At 36.9% G+C, this 11,163-nt stretch overlaps 1 pseudogene across 1 annotated transcript; it reads left to right on the top strand.

The window, feature by feature from the left end:
* The first annotated feature begins 9,165 nt into the window (after window positions 1-9,165).
* Window positions 9,166-9,941, top strand: LOC309822727 (small ribosomal subunit protein uS10m-like; annotated as a pseudogene). The gene has a single exon. The product of its transcript is annotated as a small ribosomal subunit protein uS10m-like (transcript).
* Window positions 9,942-11,163: the final 1,222 nt, after the last annotated feature.

Genomic DNA, 11,163 nt, shown 5'->3' with positions numbered 1-11,163 from the left:
GCAGAGCAGAACTTTTTAAATTTTAATGAAGTCCAGCTTATCAATTCTTTCTTTCATAAATTATGCCTTTGGTGTTGTATCTAAAAAAGTCATCACCAAACCCCAGGTCATCTTGATTTTCTCATATGTTATCTTCTAGGAGTTTTGTAGTTTTGAGTTTTAAGTTTATTTCTATGATCCATTTTGAGTTAATTTTGAGGGGTGTAAGGTTTGTGTCTAGATTTAATTTTTTGCATGTGGATGGCCATGGTTCCAGCACCATTTGTTGAAAGGAGTATCTTTGCTCCATGAATTGCCTTTGCTCCTTTGTCAAAGATCAGTTGGCTGTATCTGTGTGGTCTATTTCTAAGTTCACTAGCCTGTTCCATTGATCTATTTTTCTATTATTTCACCAATACCACACTGTCTTGATTACTGTAGCTTTATAGTAAGTCTTAAAATCAGGTAGTGTCAGTACTCCAGTACTTTGTTCTTCTCCTTCAATATTGTGTTGACCATTCTGGGTCTTTTGCCTTCCTATATAAACTTTAGAATCAGTTTGTCAATATCCATAAAATAACTTGCTGAAATTTTGATTGGGATTGTGTGGAATCTATAGACCAAGTTGGGAAGAACTGATGTGCTGACAATATTTAGTCTTCCTGTACATAAACAAAATATCTCTCAATTTATTTAGTTCTCCTTTGATTTCTTTCATCAGAGTTTTATAGTTTTCTTCATATAGATCATTTATGTATATATATATATACATACATATATATATATATATACACACACACACACACACACACAGAGAGAGAGAGAGAGAGAGAGAGAGAGAGAGAGAGAGAGAGAGAGAGAGATTTAGATTTATACCCAAGTATTTATTTTTGGGGGGTGCTAATGTAAATGATATTTGTTTTTAATTTAAAATTCCATTTATTTATTGCAGGCATATAGGAGAGTTATTGACTTTTGTATATTAATCTTGTGTCTTGCAACCTTGCTATAATCACTTATTAGTTCCAGGAGTTTTTGTTTTTGTTTTTTGTCAATTCTTTCAGATTCTCTGTATAAACAATCGTGTCACCTGTGAACAAAGACAGTTTTATTTCTTCCTTCCCTATCTGGATAGCTTTTATTTCCTTTTCTTGTCCTATTGCATTAACTAGGATATCCAGTACAATGTTAAAAAGAAGTGGTGAGACAGGACATCATTGCTTAGTTCTTGATCCTAGTGGAAAAGCTTCAAGTTTCTCACCATTGAATCTGATGTTAGCTGTCAGTTTTTTGTAGATATTCTTTACCAAGTTGAGGAAGTTCTCCTCTATTCCTAGTTTACTGAGAGCATTTATCATGAATGGCTGGTGGATTTTGTCAGATGCTTTTTCTGCATCTATTGATATGATCATATGATTTTTATTTTTAGGCTGTTGGTGCGATATGTTACATAAATTGATTTTAGAATATTGAACCAGGGTTACATACCTCAAATAAACTCCACTTGCTGGTGGTATATAATTCTTTTTATGCATTGTTGGATTTGATTTGCTAATATTTTGTTGAGAATTTTTGTCTATATTCATGAGAGACATTGGCTTGTAGTTTTCTTTTCTTCTAATATCTTTGTCTAGTTTTGGTATTAGGATAATGCTGGCCTCACAGAATGAATTAGAAAGTATTACCTCTGTTTCTGTCTTCTGAAAGAGACTGTAGAGAATTGGCATGTTTTTCTCCTTAAATATTTGGTAGGATTCACCAGTGAACCATCTGGTGCTTTCTGTTTTGGAAGGTTATTAATTACTGATTCAATTTCTTTAATAGATATTGGCCTATTTATATCATCTATTTCTTTTTGTGTGACTTTTGGTAGATTGTGTCTTTCAAGGAATTGCTCCCTTTCATCTAGGTTATCAAATTTGTGAGCATAGAGCTCATAGAATTCTTTGATTATTATTTTAATGTCCATGGGATCTGTAGTGATGTTTTCTCTTTCATTTCTGATATTAGTAATTTGTATACTTTCGCATTTCTTCTTGGTCAACCTGACTAGAAGCTTTATCGATTTTATTGATCTTTTCAAAGAACCAGCTTTTGGCTTCATTGATTTTCTCTACAGACTTTCTATTTTCAATTTCATTGATTTCTGCCCTAATTTTTAGTATTTTTTTCTTCTGATCATTTTGGATTTAATTTGTTCTTCTTTTTCTAGTTTCCTAATGTAGACACTTAAATTATTAATTTTAGATCTTTCCTCTTTTCTAGTATATGCATTTAATGCTATTTTATTATTTTCCTCTAAGCACTGCTTTCACTGCATCCCACAAATTTTGATAAGTTGTATTTTTATTTTCATTTAGTTCAAAATATTTAAAAATCCCTCTTGAGATTTCTTCTTTGCCCATGTTTTACTTAGAAGTATGTTGTCTAGCCTTCAATTATTTTGGGAGTTTCCAGCTATCTTTCTGATATCGATTTTTAGTATAATTCCATCAAGGTCTGAGAACAGGTATTATGTGATTCCTAGTCTTTTAAATTTGTTACAGTGTGTTTCAGAATGCGGTCTATCTTGATGAATGTTCCATGTGAGCTTGAGAAGAATGTGTATTCTGCAGTTGTTGAATAAAAGAATCCATAAATGTCAATGATATCTAGGTCATTGACAATGTTGTTGAGTTAAACTATGTTCTTATCGATTTTCTGCCTGCCAGATCTGTGCATTTCTGATAGAGGGGTGTTGAGTCTCCAACCATGATGGTGGTTCATCTATTTATTTTTGCAGTTTTATTAGTTTTTGCCTCATATATTTTGATGTTCCTTTGTTAGGCATATACACTTTCAGGATTGTTATGTCTTCCTGAAGAATTCACCCTTTTATCATTATGTAATGCCCCTCTTTATTACTGATAACTATTCTTGGTCTGAAGTCTGCTCTGTCTGAAATTAATATAGCTATTCCTGCTTTCTTCTGATTAGTGTTAGCATGGTATACCTTTCTCCATTCATTTACTTTTAATTTACATGTGTCTTTATATTTAAAGCAAGTTTCTTGTAAGCAATATATACTTAACTGTTGCATCCACTTTGGCAATCTCTGTCTTTTACTTGGTGTACTTAGACTATTGATGTTCAAAGTCACTATTGATATAGATTGCTATCTACTATATTTGTTACAACTTTCTATTTTTTGCTCTTATTCTTTATTCCTGTGTTTATCTTCCTCTCTTTTTCTGCCATTTGTGGTTTTAATTGAGAATTTGTTATTTCATTTTCTCTGCTTTCTTAATATATCAGTTATACTTCTTCTTTTCCTTTTAGTAGTTGCCCTGGAGTTTGTAATATACAACTAATCCAAGTTCATTTTCAAATAACACTATGATACTTCACTACCTTATAATAACAATTAAATCCTAATTCCTCCTTCCTGTCCCTTGTCACCACAGTCATTCATTTCACTTATGTATAATCATATGTACATATATAAACATACATAATCAACCTAACACCATCTTCTGCCTTTTCTCTGGCTTCACATCTTCCCTGTCAAAACTTTTCTTAGGAAAGGCTCTGTTATCAGTGGTTGAGAAGTATAGAAGAACCAGAAATCATCAGAACTAGAGTGACCTTAAAGACCACTTAGTTTAACTCACTTGAGATGCCTCAAGCTCTTCTACAACGTCCCTGACAAGTTATCACTGTTTGTGCATACTAGTGATGTTGAACTCACCAATGCCTATAACCTGTATATCGAATAAGCACAGCTCATGGAACATAATCAAAACACAAATTTTTACTTTCCATTGTCACTTTAATAGATACTTGGTGGGAGAAGTTTATTCCAGCCTCTAAATAGAAATAGGCAGAACTCATGGTTTCTGGTCACTCATGGCTAATGCAGAGTGCTGCAGTCTTTTTAAATCACAAATGTACATTCTCAATTATGTAATTAAATATTCAATTCAATATGCTTTTCAACACTTCAGTATTCATCCAAAGACACAAATCTCTTCCAACCGTTAGTGGGTGATCTGGCCCTTTCTTCTTGGCTTACCTAGCTAATCTTGTTCTCAGACCCTTCTGGCAATGGAGTATAAGAAGGGAGAAGGGGGAAAGGCAGCAGAAAATTCTTAACTTTATGAACTTACCATAAAGCTACTGAAATCAAACTTTAGAGCTCTTCATTTGCAAAGGCCTCTTCCATGGCCTTTTAGCTAATTTTGTACTTGTGATGCTTTATCTTTTTCTTAAAGAGAGCCTCTCAATATCTGTAAGTTTAAGACCTCACAAAAGTTGGAGTCATAAGTGCAGCCTTAAGTTGGCTCCACAGTCCATGATTCTGGCTGATGACTAAAACCAATAGTTCCTGAGTATATGGAGTTGACAGATTCTTCAGAGGCTCTCCTGCTGAGCCCCTGTGAGGTGACTCCCAGGATACCAGAGGTCCCACCCTTTGGCTTGTTACTCTGCTTCCCTCCTCAGCTTCTGATTTTCCTGTGGTCCTCCCTATCCAGATCCTCCACTGGACTCCCTTCATTTTTCAGTAGAAATCGTATTAAGCAGGACTTTACTAAAGTTTCCACATATGTTCTCTGGGCCTCGTGCACCTTTGACTCACCATTGGAGAAAGGGCAATTTCTTCCATTACAGAGCATCTGTTTCTTTTTGCACTACCCACTGAGACTGATGGCCAAAGTCTCTTGCTGGTCACACACTAGTCCAAGCCTCCTCTCTTTTAGAGTGGTCTCTTTGAAGCCCACTCCCTCTAGGCTGGACATAAAGGAGAGAACACCCTTGCCACATTCCCTGTGAGAAAGAGAGAAGAGACAAGCTCCCTCTAAAGAAATCTCTTTGAAAATCCTTCCCCATCTCCAATCTCTTGACCCCTGATAGTCTTCTTGCGGAGTCATCTTCTTTGGAAATCTGTGTTTCTGTCCAGCACTTCTCTTTGGAATGTCCTGTTATACTGTGGTGCCATAGTTGTAATTCCAGTTTAACATCTTGTCATACACCCAAGGGAGTTCTCTCCACTTTTGGAAAGTTCTAATAAATCCAAAATACTTCCTTTCAAATTTCAAACATGTGTCTTGCCATGGCTGGTTATGTTCAGTGTCACACAAAATGAGGTTAATTCCTCTTCTACTTGATAGCCCTTTGTGCTAGACTGAATAATGCTCCCCACCCCCTGCCAAAAGGTATCCACATCCTAATCCTCAGAAGTTGTGAATGTTACCTTATATGGCAAAAGTGACTTTGCAGATCTGATTAATAATATTGAGATGGGTAGACTATCCTGGTTTCTTTAAGTGGACTTAAGTGTAATTACAAGTGTTCTTATAAGGGAGAGACAGAACGATATTTGCCTACAGAGGAGAAGGCAAACTGATGATGAACACAGAGACTGGAGTGATGTGCTTTGAAGATGAGGGAAGGGACCACCATCCAGGGATAAAGGTGGCTACTAGGAGCTGGAAAAGGCAAAGTAATGGATCCTCTCTCCAGAGCTTCTAAAAGGACTCTACTCTGCCAACATTCTGGCTTTAGCCCAGTGAGTCATATCTCAGACTTATGAAATCCAGAATTTTAATAGTATAAATTTGTGCTGATTTAAAGGGTTATGTTTTTAAAGGTTTACTATAGCTAAGGTTTTGGTATTCTTTTACAGCAGTGTTAGGAAACAAAAACATCCTTCAAATAGTTGACGAGCATTATAGCTTCTTGAGCCCCTTGGTGAAGAAGTCATGTAGCCCAGAAGGATTGAGATTCTTGCTTAAAGATATTTATGCAAAAAGCAGTGGCCCCTCCTGGTACCCCAGCATCATCCAACTTAAATAAACATCACAGTTCTAAAATGTTTCCTTACATTTTATTTATTTGTTTTTGAGGTGGATTTTCCCAACTAAAGCCTACCAATTAATTTTTTTTTTTTTTTTTTTTTTTTTGTGGTACGTGGGCCCCTCACCGTTGTGGCCTCTCCCATTGCGGAGCACAGGCTCCGGACGCGCAGGCTCAGCAGCCATGGCTCACGGGCCCAGCCACTCTGCGGCATGTGGGATCTTCCCGGACCGGGGCACGAACCTGTGTTCCCCTGCATCGGCAGGCGGACTCTCAACAACTGCGCCACCAGGGAAGCCCTCCAATTAATTTTTATCATGTCAAATTTCTACCCTATCTGGTCTTTGGGGCTTTCTCCAACTCTGAGAAAATAAAATAAAGGAAAACAAAAGTACTGATGGTACCAGCATACATGGCTCCATGGCTCCACAGACCATTTCAAAGTTCCCTTTAACTGAAACTTACTTCTTTTGTTCTAAGAAGTTCAGCAGGCTGCATAACTGCCTTCTGCTGAAGAGCTTTAAATAATCCCTGCCATACACTATTTTTGGTATCCAGGACAATAGATTATTATAGGCAAAAGGGAAAATTCAGGGCAGTACTCCAAAAATAGGCCATCTCATTTTGAAATGAATTATCTCTTACTTGGTCCCAGGGTATCTTGCACGGACAAAAAAATTCCCCAGGAGAGCAAAGCAAGGACCTTGATGGCATTTTGGGGCAGCAAGTTTGGTTTTATTCTATTTTGTTCACTCTTTAAGTCTGATCAATTTCCTGTGTTCATTTGCATAACTTTACACCTTACCATGTTCCCCCAATAACTGGATAGTCTGGCAATTTCAATTTAGCACTCTTAACATAGCTCTTATTTTTTTAGCAAAGCCCAGAATGCTAAGAAAATTCCAAGCAGCAACATCTATGTTCTCTGCCTTGCTATATTATTTGTGTTTTAATAGATGTATGAATTTATATACATATTATTATACCGTTTGCAAACAAATATACAGCAGCAACCTCACAACTCCACAGTAGCCAGTCTTATGCTAAACACTTTTATTGGCATCTCTAATTATTCTATATATAGACAAGTTACATTTCTTTCACTATTTACCTTCTCTTAGAAGAACAAATTCAATTGAATTTATGTCAGCCTGCATTTGTGGAGCAAGTACAGCGTACTACGGGACAACATGCTAGGCACTGACTACAAAAGTGGCATGCACGTGCTCCCCTTCTTAAAGAACTTTCAGGCAAAAAAGTGATAAAAACATGCAAAAGAAACCCATTCCAAAATGTGAGGATAATGTAAGTACAGATGCCAAAAGGACACAGATGAGGAGGTAATCTTTTCTCTTTGGGAAGGGTAAGGAGAAGCTACTGCGAAGAAGTGATCTTTGGTTTGGGCTTATGGCTTTTGCTTTGTAGGATGTTTGGTTTGGTTTGGTTTTGGTTTGGGGGCCAGATTTTTGTTTTGTTTACAAGGCCAGGAATGCAATGGGGAAGTATAGTTCGGAAGAAGCTAACAAAGGGAATAGAGGCAAAAGACAATGCAAATGCCTGGTGTATTTGAGGGAAAGCATGTGTATCAATAGGAATATAGATATTGTCTACACTTTAAGCCCTTCAGGAAGAAGTGCCAAAGGTAAGCTAGGCAAAGAGTGCGAGGGGTCTTTTAGACCATATTTACCCACTTCCTTGGTTCAAGTGTATAGACATACAGGAGCACACAGGCAGAAACATTAGACTCTTCATCTTCCAACACATTCATCTTCAGGCCAGTTCCCTGCTTCCATGTGCAGGGAGGAAGAAAGGAGACAGAACAGAGAGAAGAAAAAAAGTTGGGCTGGCAATCAAAAGGCTTAAATTCAAGCCTAAATCACTACCTACTAGTGATTGGATTTTCCATTTTGATCTTTCCTGAGCTTCAGTTGCTACTGAAGAATGGAAATGGAAATGAGGATAACTGCCCTGCCTACTTTATCAGGTGATTGTACATGTCAGTCCTAAGAATGAGCTGTCAATTCTGAAATCCCATTAAGTATTAGTTTTTTTACATGCATTACCTCTAATTCTTATAACAATCCTGTGAAGTGAGACTTATTAATCTCATTTTTCAAATGATTAAAGAGAAATAAAGGAGATTTTTTTTCTAGTTGTATTGAGATATAATTGACATATAATATTGTGTAAGTTTAAGGAATACAGTGTTTTGATTAGATACACTTATATACTGCAAAATGATTACCACCATAGTGTTAGCTAACACCTCCATCACATCACATAATTACCTTGTTTGTATGTGTGTGGTGAGAACATTTAAAATCTACTCTCTTAGCAACTTGTAAGAACATAATATAGTATTGTTAACTATATGACCATGTTGTACATTAGATTTCCAGAACTTATTTATCTTATCACTGAAAGTTTGTACTCTTTCACCAATATCTCCCCATTTCTCCCACCCCCTGATAACCACAATTCTATTTTCCATTTCTATGAATTGAGCTTTTTTAGACTGCACATATAAGTGATACATGCAGTATTTGTCCTTCTCTGTCTGACTTATTTCACTTACCATAACGCCCTTAAGTTTCATCCATGTTGTCGTGCATGGCAGAATTTCCTTCTTTCTCATGACTGAAAAACATTCCATTCTATATATATGTGTGTGTGTGTGTGTGTGTGTGTGTGTGTGTGTGTGTGTGTGTATGTTCCATATCTTGGCTATTGTGAATAATGCTGCAATGGACATGGAAGTGCAGTTATTGCCTCAGTATCCTGTTTTCATTTCCTTTGGCTTTATCCCCAGAAGTGGTATTGCTGGATCATACAGTAGTTCTATTTTTAATTTTTGAGGAATATTCACACTGTTTTTCATAGTGGCTGCACCAATTTACTTTCCCACCAATAATGCACAAGGGTTACCTTTTTTTCACATCTTTGCCAATGCTAGTTATCACTCGTCTTTTGATAATAGCCATTCTAACAGGTGTGAGGTGATAGCTTATCGTGGTTTCGATATGTATTTCCCTAATGACTAGTTGAGCATATTTTCATGTACCTGTTGGCCATTTTTATGTCTTTTTTGAAAAGATGTCTATTCAGTTCCTCTGCCCATTTTTTAATTGACTGTTCTTCTCCTGAGTTATATAGTTCTTTAAGTACTTTGAACAATAACTGCTTATCAGATATACAACTTGCTTCCAGCTTTGTCCTTCTTTCTTTTTTAACTTTATTGAGGAATAATTAAAAAATATAATTGTATGTATTTAAAGTGTAAAACATGATGATTTGATATACATATACATGGTAGAATGGTTACCAAGGTCAAGGTAATTAATGCAGAACGGCAAGATGGCGGCGCGAGCAGCGTTTGGGCCCCTGGGATGGCGTCTCTGGCAGGGTTCGAGGAATTTTTCTGTATGCAGTTCTAGGAGCAGTACAGCCAAAAATGGTGGCCTTCTTCTCACCAATATGAAGTGGGTACAGTTTTCAAACCTACACATTGATGTTCCCAAGGATTTGACCAAGCCTACGATAACCATTTCTGATGAACCAGACACGTTATATAAGCGACTATCAGTTTTAGTAAAAGGCCATGATAAGGCTGTATTGGACAGTTATGAATATTTTGTTGCACTTGCTGCTAAAGAACTTGGTATCTCTGTTAAAGTACATGAACCTCCAAGGAAAATTTTACTCTTCTCAAATCAGTGCATGTTTTCAAGAAGCACAGGGTTCAGTATGAAATGAGAGCACTTTACAGATGTTTAGAGTTAGAACATCTCACTGGGAGTACAGCAGATGTCTACCTGGAATATACTCAGTGAAACTTACCTGAAGGAGTTGCCATGGAAGTTACAAAGACAAAATTAGAACAGTTACCAGAACACATCAAGAAGCCAATCTGGGAAACAATACCAGAGGAAGAAGAAGAAAGCTAGTCATAAAGTCTCAGTGACCACTTGTGCTGGGATGTGAAGTGAGCATGTCAAGTGGAGGGAGTCTCCAGTGAAGACAGTTTCAAGTCACCCTGACTGCTCTCCTGAGGCCGCACGGCCTGATCAGTAGAAAGCAGGGATTGGAAGTTTACGATACACCAGACTATTGTGCAGGAACCACTTTATCTATTCTTTTATACATGTCATTGTTTCAGTTCGGATTTTAACAAATGTGAGCAAACCATTTGGACCACTCTGTACCAAAACAGTCAAATTCATGTTTTGTTATTCCACTGTTGTTCAATTATTAGTTTGTACTGATTGTGATTTGTATCATTTCATTCATCTAAAAGTGAGTGTTTCAAATATTCCTCACACACATTTCTTTCTTTTGAGGGACCTAGAAGGAAACTTTGGTTAATTTAACACTGAGCAGTTAAAGTTTTTTATATTTACCTTAATGCAGGCTGGCATATGTTAGTTTGGGGGTGGTGACCTCCAAGTTTTACCTTATGTAAGCTTTACATTCTTGAAAATTGATATATTTTATAGCGGATCAAGCACATTTGTGGCATGCGCTGAACTCTTCTGTAGCCCAAATCCTTTCAGGGCTGCCTAGAAGGGTCACTATGATGGAATATGAGCTCTCAAGAAATTACTGTATCATTTCATTCATCCTGTAATTCATTTATTCAATAAGCTTTTCTTTTGTTGACTTTGCACCCAACACTATAGTAAATACCAAAAACTGAATAGCAATAACAGCTTTCAAAAATTGTGCAAGGCACAAATAAATACTTTTCCTTATTAAGTTCCATGCTGATAAGACCTCTTTCTTTTGGTGAATAGCACTCTTTCTGTTTGGGGATGTCTACTTTTCCATAAAATTAAATAGTAGTTAAAGCTCTGAAAGAGGCAAGATGACAGTGGGCTGAGGTTGTTGGTGTATCAACCCCAAGGGAGTGATACGTTTCCTTTTTACAGCAGAATCCGGCCCATGTCTTTTGTGGTTTCCTTCACATCTTTGGGGTAGTTATGACTTCTCAGTTTTCCACCCTTAAACTGGAGTCCCTGTTCTCTTTTCCTGACCTGCTATCAGGTATGAGTGTTCTGAATGCACACTGCTCATGTATCAGACTTACATTACTGTCATTAACATGAGAAGAATTACAGCCTTGTGCCCCATGACCTCATTCTGTTTGCAGCTCAGTTGTCGACTGTGTCATTCACAAATGCCTAAAGCCTGTTTATCCCAGGTATAAGCCTCAGGATTAAGAACTAGTCAATAAAGCAAGAGCAGTATAATAGTAACTGTGTCTAGCAAAGCAGCCATTGTGACTCATTTTCATTTTGAAAGAAATAATTCTTTAAAAATAAATGTAGACCCACACACACACACAAAAAAAGGATA

The sequence above is a fragment of the Grampus griseus genome (assembly GCF_964374135.1).
Source record: "Grampus griseus genome assembly, chromosome: 5".
Lineage (NCBI taxonomy): Eukaryota > Metazoa > Chordata > Mammalia > Artiodactyla > Delphinidae > Grampus > Grampus griseus.
This window is presented reverse-complemented; position numbering and strand designations above follow the sequence as displayed.